We start from the raw sequence: 16,685 nt of genomic DNA on the forward strand, positions 1-16,685 counted from the left end.
TATGCATACACATACACTCAGTTTTCTTGAGTAGACATAGCAAGTTGACAGTGTAAAAAACAGGGTGAATTACTTTTAGGAAACTGCACCATTTTTTTAATGACCCCAAACTTCTCCCTGAAACAGAATTCCATTTTTAACACTAATGTTCTTCCCATGATATTATATTGCAGCAAGTAATATAATATCATAAACTCTGAAGATCTCGAGTTAAGAATGACTCAAAGGACAATGAAGAGGTACTTGGAAGGCATGAGCAGGCTGTAACACATTACAATTGTACCAGAGACTTGTTGAAAAGGAAGACATCAGAAAAATGTATGACCAGAAGAAAAAGATGGGCAGGGCAGGGGAGAATAGCCTATGGGCAGCCAGCATGCTCCATTTGTATCCACACAATAGGAAAAAAAATATATATGAATGGCCACATTCCACTGGGTGGGCTCTCTCTGGAGAATTTATGAGAGGACAAAATTTATGGACAAATTCATACAGGATTATCAGCAGTAGGAGAGTTCTTACGAGCGTTATTGGATACAATCCTTGTATTGAAGAGATCACAAACCCATAGGCAAGCTAGAGTTTTACACCTCAGAGGTGTAAAATAAGCATTATAAATGTAAAATATCGTATAAATGTTAGTCATTATTTTATTACTAAATGTTATCATTTTCTTGAATAATATTGACATCATTAGATCAAAAGGCAGTGTGATTAATAAACAGAAAGTTAGTATCCAAGTTGGGAGCACCATCATCCCTGTCCTACTTCCACCAAGCACTGGTTGTGTGGTCTTGGACAGATCACTTAATCTCTGAGTGTTCAGGCAACCTCTCTAAGATTATAACTTTCAGAAAAGTTTATTTACCTACATTTTTAATAATTTGGTAATTTGTAGTTCCATACCAAGCAACATGCTGATGAAATCTCAAATTCGATCCAAAAATATCATTAGATTATTATTAGGCAGCCCTAGAGTGCCAAGTCTGGAGTCAGGAAGACTTGAGTTCAAATTTGGCTTCAGATACTATGTGACAAGTTGCTTAATCCTGTTTGCCTCAGTTTCTTCATCTGTAAAATGATGTAGAGAAGGAAATGGCAAACCACTTCAGTATCCTTCCCCAAGAAAACCCCAAGTGGAATAATGAAAAGTCAGACATGACTGAAATAACTGAACAACAGCAAAAATCATTAGTAGTAGTAGTACTAGTAGTACTAATAGGAAGAAGAGGATGAAATTTGATGAAGAGAATAGAGAAGAATGATGTTTTTTAGATGCACAAATTTTACAAAGCAAGAAGCCTTAATAATATAATGTCTGCAGACTGGGAAGAATTTTCTGTAGGTCGCTGCCAGGCAAGAGATCAGCTATTGAGAAATATTGATCTAGTACCTGTCTGCTTAGTTTTAACAGACGTTTCATAGTGATTTAGGCCAGCAGTGTTAGGATAGCAGTGAATAGAGCCCCAGCCCTGGAGTCAGGAGAACCTGAGTTCAATGCTGGCCTCAGACACTTGACACACTTACTACCTGTGTGACCTTGGGCAAGTCACTTAACCCCAACTGCCCTGCCTTCCCCCCTCCAAAAAAAAAAAGAATTGGAATGTCATACTACTCAGTCCAAGCAGACCCATCCCTCATAAAAGAGAAGCTGAGTTAAGACAGTTTCAGATTAAACTAAAGCCTCTGCTTAGACACAGACTCCCATCTCTATGGTTTGTCTGTACCCCAAACCCTGGGGCTATATGACAAGCCTGGGTGCAGGCAATAATGCCCTGGAATGATTACACTCTCCAGACCAGCTTCTGAAAGGGTTTGGCGAGCCAGAAGAACATGCTAAAAGAAGGGAAATGCCTCGGTGCGCCAGACCACCACGGCCATACTCTACAAGGCACAAACATCCTGCCTGGCCTTACTGTGCTCCAACATTATGCTCTAATGAAGAGGAAAGGGTTCAGAAGAAACTGAGTCCTGGTGACGCATGCTCAATACCCCCAATCCCTTGAGTGTTCTCTGGCCTCGGGCCTTGGGCAACTCATCAACTCAGACACAGTTAGAATCCAACCCAACCCTGGGAAACATAAAGAGCACAGGGGTGGCTCAAGTACAGGAGCAAAGGGAAAAGACTCTCAGGAACTTCCAAACCCTGAGATCAAGCTGTGCTTCTGTGCCAGAGTCCTGCCTTTCTCTCTTCTCTCTCTTCCCACTGGCAGTATCTGAAGAGATTCTGTCCAGCACGAGCTGGCAGGGAATTTCTCCATGCTATGATGAAGCAGGCAGGCCAACTGAGTAGCTAGGGGATGCAGTAGACAAAGTACTGGGACTAGAGTCAGGAAGACAGGAGCTTAATTGTGGCCTTAGACATTTACTTTGTGACCCTGGGCAAGCCCCTGAACCTCTACCTGGCTCAGTTTCCTCAGTTGTAAAATGGAGAGAATAATAGCACCCACCAGGTAGGGTTATTCTGATGCTCAGAGATCATATCTGTAAAGTATTTAGCACATCGCCTAGAACATAGTAGGCACTAAATAAATGCTTATTCCCCATATTATCAGATGGGCCTGAAGTCATCCTCAGAGCTATTAACTCAGAGCTTCTCCCTCATTTTTCCCTACAGATAAACTGCCCTATCTTCCTTGCTGTGCTAACATTCTTGGCCTTCTTGTGCATAATCATTCAGAAAAAAATGATTCTCTCTTTTCATATCCATACACCAACAAATCTGAGCATTGCTTCTTCTATTTAAATATCCTGGCTGAATACAGCCTCACTACGGAACTGAAATATTGGTGCATTGATCTAGCAAAATATCCCTGTTCATTTCTACCTCCTGACACCAGCTGCTTTACCTTCCCCACTGTGCTAAAAAAGGGACTTATTATGCCCAACTCACCAGGCTGTTCCACCTATGAAATTTTGGGGAAATTAGCCTGAAGGTCTGTGAAAAGTCAAACTGGCAAATGAAGGAAAGCCCAGGAAAAGGCATAATGAGGCAGCTGCACAAAATCAGAGGCAGTACCAAGAAGGGAATAGCACTCTATCTTGTTTGTTCTAATTGTAGCCCCTCTTTGAAATTCACTGTAAGCATAGTCTGCTTCAAGTATATGCCCTCTGCCTCCCATTATAAAGTACAGAAGGTCAACTCCCAGGGATATTACTTTCTTTGCCACTTTGCATATTTCATGATATTGGGGAAAATTGTTTGGTCCTATTAACTGGACTATTCTATAAAGGTTCTTAACCTGGGGTCTGTAAACTCCAATGGGCTGATGGAAGGATAGATAGATAGATAGATTAGATAGATAGATAGATAGATAGATAGATAGATAGATAGATAGATAGATGATAGATAGATAGATAGATAGATAGATAGATAGACAGATAAACTATTCCTATATAATTGATCTCCTTTGTAATCCTATGTATCATCCATTGAAAAATATTATGAATTAGTCTCACCATGGGCCTAGTCCATAACCCAGTATGCTAATTAATTGGTAGCAGTGACAAAATTATTGGTTTCCCACAAGAAAAGTGTGACATATATAAAGTTTGAGAAACATAGTTTCTGTGTAATTAATCATTTTGTTAATTATGCTAGTGGATATTTTATAAAAGGGATAAGTGGCATTCTCGAATGTTAAAGACTAATGATGGAACCCATTCAATACTTATATGCTCTTGAAAAAAATGGGTATTTCTGAGGATGACAATCAACTCCGATTGGTTAACAATTAATGAGAAGAATGAATATTATAATGATAGGTGGATCTATGCTAATGATGGGTTGGGGGATATGACTTTGATCACTCCATCTTGGACAAAGAGACATATCTCTCATCCAGACTACCCTGCCTATGGCTATCTAGACAATGTAGACACCTCTACTCAGACCTGGCTGACTAAAACACAATGGGAGGTATTTCACCAGACTAGAATCTCTTTGTAAGGTTTTTCTAGTTGGATAGAGCAACAGCTCTACCTAGATAAGATGTTCTAGGTGGGGTAAATTTTGGGATAAGGTCAGAGATCTCCCCAATAATTTATTATTTAATAATAATTTTTCTAAAAAGTGTGCTTAAACAAATCTACAGGGGATTGAGGAAGAGCATTGATTTTTCAAAGAAAGGAGTTGGTATCTTTCAGAGAGATATTTTACTTTAAAGTTCAGTGCATCATGCTGACCCAGCACCTAGCATGTAAGTAATATACTGCCTAGCAATATCATGTCATAGATTTAGATCCAGGAAGGACCGTAGGTGTCTAATCCAACCCTCTCATTTTACAGATGAGAACACTGAGGCCAACTTTTCTAGGCCATTATTATAAATCTAGCACAATGTACTTATTACTCAGAGCCCAACAGGTCAAACAAATAATTCTTTGATTAAAATGATATTCCAACTTTCCAATGCCATCAAAGAAAAGCAATTCTCAAAGTAATTTTAAGTAGCCTAGAGGAGAAAATTACAGTCAAGGGCAAGAAGGTTAAAAAAAAAAGGCAGGCAACAAGAAGAATCCCTGAGCTCCCCACCAGTCTTAAAAACCAACTTTATACTCCTCTTATGTAAAGGGCCCACTTCTGGGTCCCAGACCAATTCACATGAGAGGCAAAGTTAATCCTAACTTCCTCATATCTATACCTCAACTACCTTGCTTGTTTTTGCTGGCATTTTGGGAACATAGGGAGTTAATTCATAGCTTCTCAGGTCACCAATATGTTAACCCACAAACCCACACGGAGAGTAAAGTCATTTTGCCCAAGGTCATACAGAGACCAAGTGGCCATCAGGATTTGTATCTGGGGCCTCCAATTTCAAAATTATGACTCTTTCCACAGACCATGCTGCCTCCAAGTATTAATTAAAGCTGATCTTTTGCAGTCTGAAGGATATTGGCATTGTTTCCATTTATGTTTGTTAACAGGTATTTTGTTGAAAGCAGTCCCAACTCATGACATTACAAAAGAGTCATGGTGAAATTATTCATTCAAAAAACACCACCAATAAGATCATAGAGTAGCATTTCAGGGGAACTATGAGTTCATAAGTAATGTGGGTCAAAGCCATAGTCCATTTTATTATTTCATGAAATTTATTTAGATGGTAATAATTCTTGTATCTATAGTAACTCTATAAAGACCTTACCATTTGGCAAAGGACATCAGAAGCTAGGTAACTCAGGGGGAAAAGTGCCAGGCCTAGAGCCAAGAGAACTGGAGCTCAAATCCAGCCTCAGACACTTATTAGCTCAGCCACTCTGGGTAAGGCACTTAACTCTGTTTGCCTCCATTCCCTCACCTTTAAAATGAGCTGGAGAAGGAAATGTCAAACCACTCCAGTATCTTTGCCAAGAAAACCCCAAATGGGGTCACAAAGAGTCAGACACAATTCAAAATAACAACAAAAGCAAAAACTGACAAATGGAAAAATGTCCCAAGATGACGTGCCAGCACAAGGAATGGGAACTGGAGATGATGCCACGTGAGGATTGCTTGTAAGGAATAGAGTTTATCTTAGAGAAGAGAAGACATTCCTCAGTACCTACTATGTGTCAGGTACCATGTGGGCACTGGAAATACAGATGCCTTTACATGCAACATGAAAGCCGTCTTCCAGTTTTTGTCAGGCTATGTCATGCAGCAGAGGGATTAAGCTTGGTCTTTCTTTACCCAGATAAGACGGGACCAAGAGAAATCAATGGAAGTTGTAGAGAAGATTTTGTTTCCTCTGGCTATCCCCTATGCCTGAAATGCCCTCCCTTCTCCATTCCAATTACTGACCTCTCTGGCTTCCTTTAAGCCCCAACTAAACTCCTGCCTTCTACAAGAAGCTTTCATTCCAATGCCTTCCCTCTGTTAATCATCTCCTATTTATCCTTGCTTTGTATATATTTGTTTGCATGTTGTCTCCTCCAGTGGATCATAAGCTCCTTGAAAGTAAGGGCTATGATTTGCCTCATTTTTGTATCCCCAGAGTTTACTTAGCACAGTGCCTGGAACATAATGGGTACTTAATGAATGTTTGTCGATTGACTGATTTTAATTAAAATCTTCCCACCAGCTATGGCTATCCAAAAGTGGAATGGTTTCCTGGAAAGCTAATAGATTCCTTTTCACTAGCAGTCTCCAAGCAGAGTTTCAACAGCATCTTAATAATAGCAGACAATGGTGTTCTTGTAAATGTTTAACAACTGGCTCTCCAAAGGAAAAAATGTCCACATGACCTGCTCTTAAGTTCAAGCTCCATTATTCACATTTTCTGCATCACTTTCTTAAGCCTAAAGAATCACCAGTACAATAAATCAAACCCTGATACATAGCATTTGCTTTTTTTTTTCTTTTTGGAGGGGAGAAGGTAGGACAATTGGGGTTAAGTGACTTCCCCAAGGTCACATGGCTAGTTTTGTGTTAAAGTGTCTGAGGCCAGATTTGAACTCAGGTCCTCCTGACTCCAGGGCTGGTGCTCTCTTCACTGTGCCACCTAGCTGCCCCCATTTGCTTATTTTCAAAGTGTTAATAGCTCGTATAGAAAATATAATAATTACTTGCTCCAAGTCAGTTTAAGCTGGCTCCAGCTGACTTTTATAGAGCACTTTAAGGTTTGTAAGATACTTTTAAAATATCATCACATTTACCCTCACAATAACCCTGACAGGTAGGTATTATTATTATCCTCATTTTATAGATGAGGAAACTGAGGCAGACAGTAGTCAAGTGACTTGCCCAGGATCACATAGTTAGGAAATGTCTGAGGCTCATGTCTTGAACTCACGTCTTCCTGATTCCAGGCCCAGCATTCTGTCCACTTTACCACATTGTTGTCATTTGTTACAGATTTTGTAAAGCGGGTTTCTATTGAAGGATGGGCTGGATTTAATAGCTTCTGAGGACCTAACTCTGAGACTCTGTGATTCATGCCCTTACAGGGAAGCATTTAGGACCTTAGAATAATCAAAGCAATTTGTGATTTTATATATAGCACTTTATGGTTGATAAAATGACTTCCCCATCACCCTGTGAGGTAGGGGGTATAAGTATTGCAGTCCCTATTTTGCATCTAGAGAAATTTTGCATCTGAGGCTCATAGAGGTAAACAGATGAGAGCACAAAGAAACCGAACAGTATAGAGGCTGCGGGATATGCACAGATACCAAGTGTCTAAGCTGAAATTCAAACCTAGGTCTCCTGATTCCAAACCCACTGCTAGCTGCCTTGAACAATATTTACTGTCTCGCTCTAACTTTCCATCGCTCTTGGTGGCAAATCAATAGGAGATTAGAGGCTCCAACCAAGGTTGTTCCCCAGCTCCTAGGCAAATTTTATTTCAGTCTTTGAATCAAAGGAGTGAAAGCGACCTTGAGTGATCATCTACTCCACCCCCTTGCACATGAATACCTAAGTCATCTTAGAGAGATTGCATCTATCTCTTCTGGCTGATGTCCAAGGAGGGATGCTCCAACATAGCCTCCCTCCATATTCTATTAAAGGGTTTAGAGCACTGACAGGCATTCGTTGTCGTATATTTGTTTTTAGGGAAGACACATGGAAATTCTTACTTCCAAATAATAATTTTTAAAATCCCATGCTTATTTAACCCCATTTCCATATCTCATTTAGTCCTCCACAAATATGAAGAGCCTGCCTATGCTCGTTTTATGACTCACTGAACAAAACTCGATCTGTGGTTACATCTATCAAAGAATCTTCTATGATACTGACACATGTGCAAATGATATCTTGTTAGGGGGGAGCCTTTTAGGTTGAAATTTGCTCTGTCAACTTTTTTTAAATAACCACCAGTCAACATAGCGGGATCTTGCATACTCCACAATTTTCAGGCAACTTTTTGACTGTGTTCGACTGCAGAAAAATCATTTGTCAAAGTCTCTGTGTTCACTTTTCATATTTTCATCAGACACCCTTGTTACCTCTAATCTTCCCATTCACTACTCCTTCCAACAAAGGTGTCCAGGTCTTTCCCATTGTTTGATAATTATTAAAAACATAATTATAATAATAGCTGAAATTTATTAAGTCCCTACTATGTGCCAGGCATTGTGCTAAGCATTTTACAAATACTATCTCATTTGATCCTTACAACCCTAAGAAGGTAGGTGCTGTTATTATTCCCAATTTACAGATGAAGAAACTGAAGTAAACAGAGGTTAAGTGACTTGCTCAGGGTCACGCTATTGAGTATCTGAAGCCAGATTCAAACTCAGGAATTCCTGGCTCCAGGTCTAGTGTTCTATCCAACCTACTGCCCCTAAAAAAATCCTCACTTGACTCTAGCATCTTCTCAAGCCGACATTCCATATATCACTCCTTCCTGTTATGGCCAAAACCCTGAAAGCAGTAAAGGGGGGGGGGGGGGAATTTACTCTTATGGAGCACTTTCAATTGCCCCAAGTTGTTCTGTAAAATACACACACACCATCTTTTTAACATCCACATTCTTTTGATGACTCCTTATGGCTGCAAAGGGTCAGATGTATGATCAGATCCATAGGGCAACAAAGAGATGCATGATAAGCAAAAGCAGGTTGTGGCATATGACAAATGGCATCCTTTGTAAAAAGAAGTGGAATAAAGGATAGAAGCTAGGAAATATATGGCTGGGAAAGGAGATAAGTGAGTCATGAAAGAAAAATGAGGTATAACAGATAGACAGGCTAAGTGCTGCCCTGTTACCTGTGGAATGAGTACGTTAGAAGGCAGGGGGAAAGCCCTGGCTCTGTAGGCAGAGAAGTTGGATTCAAATTCCATCTCTTAACCTTGCTGCCTATGTGACCTCGGACACGGCATTTAGTAATTTTGCCTTCCTCGTCCCCAGTTAAGGGGTTGGATTAGAGAGGCTTTAAGACCTCTTCCATCTTTACATCTATAATGACATGAATGGAGAGAGAGAATGGAGAGAGAAAAAAGGAAGGAAGGAAAGAAGGAGGGAGGGAGGGAAGGAAGGAAGGAAGGAAGGAAGGAAGGAAGGAAGGAAGGAAGGAAGGAAGGAAGGAAGGAGAAAGAGAGAGAGAGACCTTCAGTGAATAGGTAATATCCATTGAAACTTTTGGAAAAATGTCGACATGAGAAGGTATAGTTATGATCTACCCTGTGGAGAAGTGAGGGGTGTCCACACTGAAACTGAGAACAAGCAATAAAATTCTTACCCTAACAGGAATCTTGGATATTCCTGAATGCAGTTTTCAAGTCATTCTTTTCTTTTCTCTGGCTCCACACCTGCCACCAGTTTGGAAGTCTCTATATAAAAAGAGCTCAGGACCAGGATTCAGAGACCCTGAACAGACATACCTCTGACAATCTGTGTGACCTTGGACATGGAGGCTCCTTGGGTCCCAGTTTCTTCATCTGTGAAGTAAAGGGAGTGAAACTAGACCAGTTCACTCTAGCCCAGGGACTAGATAATATCTAAGGTCCTAGTGAGTTGTAAAATTCTTCATATCTGATTGTTATTTCTTCTGCCTTCTTAATAGGACCTCCTCTTTACCCTTTTAATTCTCTCCTCAGAACACCACTCAATTACTTTGTAGAAGAGTGCATGTGTTGTTGATAACCTGGATAGGGACTGGACCTCTGATTTCATTAATATAAGGAGTTCTTAGTGGGGAAATGTCCTCTACTGATGCCATTCAACTCTTTAGTCATCTTGGTTTCACAGAGTCCCATTAAGTTCAGTGCTAGGCCCAGGATTCTATATCCAGTATATAAGAGGCACTTAAAGCCAGGCCTTGATAGTTTTAAAACCAGCTTACTATGCACTGGGTGCCACAGATACCTCCTGTGTTGCTAATAATCAAAGCAAATGGCAGATAACCTTTGATTGACTTCCATAAATTAGGATGACAGTTTAATCATGAAGTTAGGTATCTTCTGGGGCAGCTGGCATCTCCCTGAGTTCAAATCTGGCCTCAGACACTGTGTGACTCCTGGTAAATCCTTTAACCCTGTTTGCCTTAGTTTCCTCATCTACAAAATGAACTGGAGAAGGAAATGGCAAACCACTCCAGTATATTTGCCAAGAAAACCCTAGATGGGGTTACAAAGAAATAGACACAACTCAACAACAAACAACAATGGGTGTCTATAATGGAAAATAATGGATGATTAAACAAACAAAATGGTTTCTTGATTCGGCAATTTGAGTTGGTAAACTCCTACTCCAGCAACTCAGTGGTGTGGAAATGTCTTTGAGTTCTTCAAGTATTGGCTTCACTTGGGACCCAGTAACATACTTTACCTGTTATGCAATGACTAGATTAACTCTCAGAAGATAAATTTTACCAGCCATGGCTCTTCATAGGACCACGTGGTACAATAGCTAAAGCACTGTAGTGAAGTCAGAAAACATGGGTTCAAATACCCCCTCAGGCACTTATGAGCTGAGTGACCCTAGGCAAGTCAACCTCTTTAGCCCTGAGGTCAGTTCCTCATCTTTACAATGAGTGAGTCAGACTCTTCCAGCTCTACATCTGTGATCCTATGGTCATCTCCTAAAATGTAGAAGGTTTTGAGTTTGAAGTATTCATTGGCAATCCATTTGCAATATCATTGAGTTGATCTACTCTCTTGTTTAAGATGGCCCAAGGGAGAGGGGGGAATGATAAATTCAGTTGCCCTATAAATGCAGATTGTAGTTATTTGTAGAGATACTTGCTTGTGTCTATACAAATGTTCAGAATTCATTGTTTGACATTTCAAGGGCAATTGACCCTGCTGAGATAGATTAAGAATGAATGTGTAGCATCTCTACAACTTACAAAACATTTAGGTTCACTCACTTGAAAAAAAAATTATCTCTCCCAACCTATTATTTACAGGCAGACTGGCTAAAGGAAAATGAATGGAACCATCTCACAATCTAGAAAGTTAAACTAGGGTAGGGTTGAGATGCCAGCAAATATGGGACAGCTTATCACAGGGGCTGGCATAGCACCATGCCAAATATTTTCCAGACAAATGTTTGGGTTTTGCTGATGGCTTTCAAAGAATGATGATAGTGATGCCCTGGCACTGATGATGGCATTCTGAACGATTTTCGTGATCCGAACAAATATTCAGCAACACTGAAATGAATGCCTCTGAATGTTAGGACGCCACTCTGAGGTCCATGAATTTCAAATAGAGTTGGCGGGTTATTCTGGTGCCTTTGCAAGACTCTATGAATTGCACCTGTTCATGTTGCTCTCCAAAAACTCAATGATAAACACAGAGTACTAGCAATGTGGTGGTTATGGGGTCAATTTCATTCTCCCAATTCTTCACTTAATTCCCAAGTGGGGGAATCCAAATGAGGTCTAGTACTCAGAATCTCTTTTAAGTTGAATTATCCATAAGGATCACCATATGTCTCATTTGTTTAACAAGGGAATAAAAAGAACAAGACTTTTTTGTGACTTGCCACCTAAGAGACTTTAAAGGGTTGAAATACTAATATGGTGAAAAGAACAGATGTACTTGGAGTCAGGAGACTTACTTTTGAATCCCAGCTCTGATATCTGTTAGACCTGTGACCTTGGACAAGTCACTTAAACTTTCTGACCATCAGTTTCTTCATCATTAAAATGGGCATTACAGAATTGTCTTAGAGAAAGTGATGTTTGAACCTTGTGACACTATAAAAATATGGGCTATTAGTATTACTTCTCTAAGAAGCAACACACAAAGACCTAAACCAAAAAAAACAGAAATTTTCCTGCCCACCACTCATTCTATAGAGAACAACATTCTAGAATCATTTTGATTTTCTCTCATTTCCTATAAGACATTGATTGAACAGGAGAGGAAACAAGGAAACAAACTGTGGTGGAAGGATAATTTAGAGTCTGAGGCCTTGGCTTGGTGACAATAATATTTATACTACTGAACTCATATAGCCATTGTAGAGAAGTACAGATAAATGTGACATTTTTATCAATCTGAAGAGATTCTCTAAGAATGGCAATTATTCTCTGGAAGACCTCAAAGAAATAATAGGGTTTTGTCCAACTGTAGGATGGCCATCAGAGCCTACAGCAGAATCCTAACCAAGTGCTTGAATTTTCATCAAAGATGGACAAAGAGAATACTTATCATGGTCAAAAGGAATCCTAATTATCAAGAGATAGAAACAAGATAAGCAGTAGACTGTGCCATAAACTCAACAGAGGAAGAGGAGGTTCATTTAAAATCAAGTTATCAAGGATTACAGATTTTAAGTCAATAAGCATCTACAAAAGTCTGACATAGCCATAAGGTAAAGGCTAAAAATTTAGATAAGGAGGAATTCAAAATAACTTCCAAACCCTAGTGTATTCAACACCTAAAGACTCAAGCAGATTATAGCACAGTCCAGTATATAAAGCTTCCCCCAGGGATGTACACACAACACTGGGAAATAAAAATACAGATATACAGGAAGAGTGGGAATACGCATTTATTAAGTATCTACTATGTGCCAGGCACTGTGCCAAGCAATTTACAAATTTTATCTCATCTGATCCTCACAACAACCCTGTGAGATAGGTGCCATTATTATCTCCATTTTACAGATGAGGAAACTGAGGCAGATAGAGGTCAAGTGACTTGGCTATGGTCACACAGCTAGAAAGCATCTGAGGTCATATCTGAACTCATTTCTTCCTGACTCCAGGTCCAGAACTCTTTCCAGGTTGGGAAGAACCTTCCAGGTAATTCCCCAATAGTCCAGTGCTCCTCCACATGGAGGCTTTATGTCGTCCTGCTCCTCTTCTTTAGAAAGAGTGCCCAGTTCCAAAGCTTGACTTCTTTCTGCTTTATTATTGCTTCCAGAGAACCTCAAAGTGAGAGAGAAGCTGCTGTCCTATTTCAGCACCTTAAAAGCAGCAGCCGTTGCCTCCCTGTCCTTTGGCCCAATTATCCTGACTGCCTGTGTTAACAATAACAATGCTGCCAGGTTCCAGTAACTTAGACAAGAGATGGTAGGCACCAAGAATTTATAGGTACATCATGAACAGGTTTTCTGTGAGCAAACCCCAAAAGATTTCAGGGTAGAGACCACTGAAGCCAAGATGGAAGGACGCGAGGAACCTGACACATTACAGTTGCCATAATTTTCTAATCATTGATTCCTAGGGCTTTCCACAACAAATAGCACTAGATTTGGAAGTTTCAGCCTGAGAAGCTGACTAATTTAGTGGTGAATAGGCTACCACAATAGAAATAAACTTGCGTAGCAATTAAAGTTGTAATTACTCTTACAGGAATTTTTTTTATTACTTTTTATTATTTGGAACTCAGAATCATTCCTCCAGCAAATGTTGGTTAACTAAATGTTTGTTTGGTTGTTTTTTTTTTAATATTAACCTCATTTGAACAAAAGCTGTCCCATGGGATGTAGAATTTTACTTAAAAGCTTTAAGCATTCTTGGGATAAGAAGCTAGGTCCCTGACCTCAGCACTCCTTTGCCTTAAGCTCCCACTACATCAGCTAAGACCAATAAAGTTTGCCTGTACCTGACAAAATTACAGAAATAATGTAGGCAAAATTGACATATAAAACTTTTTGCAACCTGGTTCCATCCCATCATTTAAGTGTTATTAAATATTATTCCCAGTCACACTCTTGACAGTCTAGCCATACTCACCTCCTTACTCTGAAGACTAGTGTTGACAAACTCAGATAGAAAAGAGGCCACTAAGTCATACATGTGGATACCTGCTGGTTGGATATTGCCTTAGAAAACCACATATTAACATTATCTATGTTCTATTTTATTTTTATTTATTTTGTTAGATATTTCCAATTTATATTTTAATCTAGTTCAGGCAGTACTCAGGAGCGTTGATGTATTTGACACCTCTGCTGTACATGGTTCATCATTCTTTTTCTCTTCTCCTGAGCCTTAGTACTGGCTAAACCCCTTGTCTTGAACATATTCCCTCCTCACATATTTAGAATTTATTTAGAATATTTAGTTTAGAATATCTGTTTTAGAATATTTAGAATATCTAGTTTCCTAGAGTTTTCATTCAGCTCAAGCCTATGTTTTATATAAAGCCTTTCCTGATCCTCAGCTGTTTATGAATTAACTGCGCATTAACTTACATACATGTTATATATACTTGCATGTTGTCTCCCTGGTAGAATATAAGCTCCTTGAGGACAAGGAATATTTCAGGTTTGTCTTTATATCTCCAGTGCCTAGCACTGGGTCTGGCTGGCACATGGTAGGTTGTTAATAAATACATGTTGATTAATTAATGGAGGAAAAGGAAGAAGAGGAGGAGATAAGTGTAATATGAATAGTATTTGTTGTTTTCCCAAATGGACAGAAGGTTAAGGGAAAAATAAGACATTTTAGACCAGTGTTCTCTAAATCCTTCTGAAACCCTATATGTTAAAAAGCATATATGTCCACTACATGTATATTTATAAATTATATTGCTATAACTGTACCAATAATTGTGTACATTATAAAACAAAAAGCAAAAATAGAAATAAAAACAGAAATATTAATTTTGATCCTCAAGTGGATGAGGAACCACTGGAGTTAATTGAGTAGGGGAGTGACTGACAGCTACATGAAAGACAGTTTGGAAATGAGATTTGAACTAGGAAGATTAATTAGGATGTTACTGAAGTGGACCAGTAAGAGACCTCAGCCAGGATGTGACTCCAATAAGTGGACAGATATGGGAGATTACTGTGGTGGTAGAAAAAGCAAAATCTGGCAATTATGCAAATATATAGATTGAAGGAGGAGTTGAGGATTGCACCAAGCTTCTGACTGGATGACTAGAAGGAGGGTGTACCCTTGGCACAAAGAGAGAATTCAGAGGAGGGGCAGGTTTGCTCAGAAAAATAATGTATTTGATGCACAGCCTAAATATACCTGCTCATGCTGTGCTATTTATTGTTTCTCTCACATATAAATACTAAACTATATGTAGGTGACTGTAGGATATGTCTTATAACCAGGGCCTGGTAGTGAAAAGCTGATATGAGGTGATAGGGGTTGGGTTGAGGGTGAGATTTGCCTGCACAGTCATTAAAGATTATTGGGTCTTGGGTTATATATACTCAGAGGTTCAAGCCCAGTGGAGTAGGGAGAGACCAGCAGTAGGAATGGGCAGAATTGGGGGAGGCAGAAAATTCTAATAAACAGACAAGGTCATATAATTGTATTGGAGACCTGTCCACAATTGATTGTCATAGCGACTAGGTTGATAACAATCCCAAGTCATGTCATGCCCCCCCCCCAACAAATTATCTCAGTGCCCAATTTAGAGAGCACTATTTTAGATGGCAGAAATTGTATTTTTATTGCTCTTAATATCATCCTTTATTGGTATGCCAAAATGTATTTGAATGAAATTAATCGACAACCATTTATTAAGCTCCCACTACATACCAGGTACTCTGCTAAGCACTGGAAATACAAACATGTATGATTTATTAAAATATAAATCAAACACATGCCAATCATGTGAAAATATTATTAACTCTGTTGCTAAGGAGTTGCCTAAGCCAGGCCATCACTCAGATATTAGAAGGAAATGTTTATGCAGGCAGCTGGTAATGAGAATGGATTACTTATATCATTACTGTGTGACTTTTTTTGAAAATATCCATATGTTAGTCTCCAGATAGATTGATTTTTTTTAATCCAGAAACTTTCAACAAAGCATAGAATTTTAAGGTTGGTGCCTGCCTCAAACTTCTGATTTAAACTTGGATAAATTCCTTTTAGGGTAATAGCCCCTAAATAAGTAAATGAGAGGCCAGTATATTCCACAGGAAATAAGTACCTGAAAGTAAAAGTGAGTCTTTCAGTGTTTAGAAAAATACACTTTTTAAAATATATGGACAAAAGGGGCTCAGAGAACAGCACTATAAATAAGAAAAGGGAGCAGATAATAGAACTAAATGCCACCTGTTTGCCTTGAAAGTCAGCCTAAAACTAGGAGATAACTACACTTGAAGCTTAGTGCTAATCGGACATGTAAAAACTATTAGGGTGGACATAGGGAGTGATGGACATATAATACAGGCAGAACTGGCATGGGGCAAAGGAAAACAGCAGAACATTAACCATAAAGTCTGCTATTATGTATATTTATCATTTTATTAAAGGAAGGAATAAACAGAAGGGGTTTAGATCATATAGAAAGTTTGGGGACCTTTACTCAAGCCATGGACCACCTCTTCATGTAAAGCTTTCTCTGAGAATATCCTAGGAACTCTTAACCTTTTTCTTTTCTCACAAATCTCTTTGACTAGGTAAAGCCTAAAGGTCCCCTCTCAGAAAAAAATGTTTTAAATGCATAAAATAAAATAGAGTTTTACAAAGAAACCAAATATTCTGAGACACAGTTGTCAAAATCTTAAAAAAAGAAAAAGAAACCTCTGTCCTAGGTGCTAGATGGTCAAACTAAATTGGGTCTTTGGCAAGAAAACTCTTGACAGACATACAGAAAGTCCAGTATGCAATCAAGCTTGATGTCAGGGAGGGGATGAACAGGACAGTCAGAGGTGCTGCAACAGGTCCATGTTCTTTTGGATAAAACATACAGATTGTGTCATAACTACTTGTGGCCCCTGAAAGATCCTAAGGTTTGGGTTTTGGTTTTGTTTTGTTGTTTTGGTTTTCTTAACCTAAGCAAAGATTGTCTGGCTTTGTCCCAACTCAAGTTATTACTTCTGTTTCTCCTC

The 16,685-nt window shown here is 39.2% G+C and overlaps 1 protein-coding gene and 1 long non-coding RNA gene across 3 annotated transcripts in view; one reads left to right on the forward strand and one right to left on the reverse strand.

The window, feature by feature from the left end:
• Positions 1-9,413, reverse strand: part of LOC138159803 (uncharacterized) — a 15,138-nt gene extending 5,725 nt beyond the window's left edge. The window contains exon 1 of the long non-coding RNA XR_011167989.1: positions 9,166-9,413. This is a non-coding gene — a long non-coding RNA (uncharacterized lncRNA). The remainder of the gene's footprint in view (positions 1-9,165) is intronic.
• ADARB2 (adenosine deaminase RNA specific B2 (inactive)) overlaps positions 1-16,685 on the forward strand; it is a 660,801-nt gene that overhangs the window by 451,469 nt on the left and 192,647 nt on the right. The window lies entirely within an intron of this gene.

This window comes from Petaurus breviceps, unplaced genomic scaffold (genome assembly GCF_028583685.1).
Source record: "Petaurus breviceps papuanus isolate PSGF00001 unplaced genomic scaffold, PetGlider_PUasm1.0 178, whole genome shotgun sequence".
NCBI lineage: Eukaryota > Metazoa > Chordata > Mammalia > Diprotodontia > Petauridae > Petaurus > Petaurus breviceps.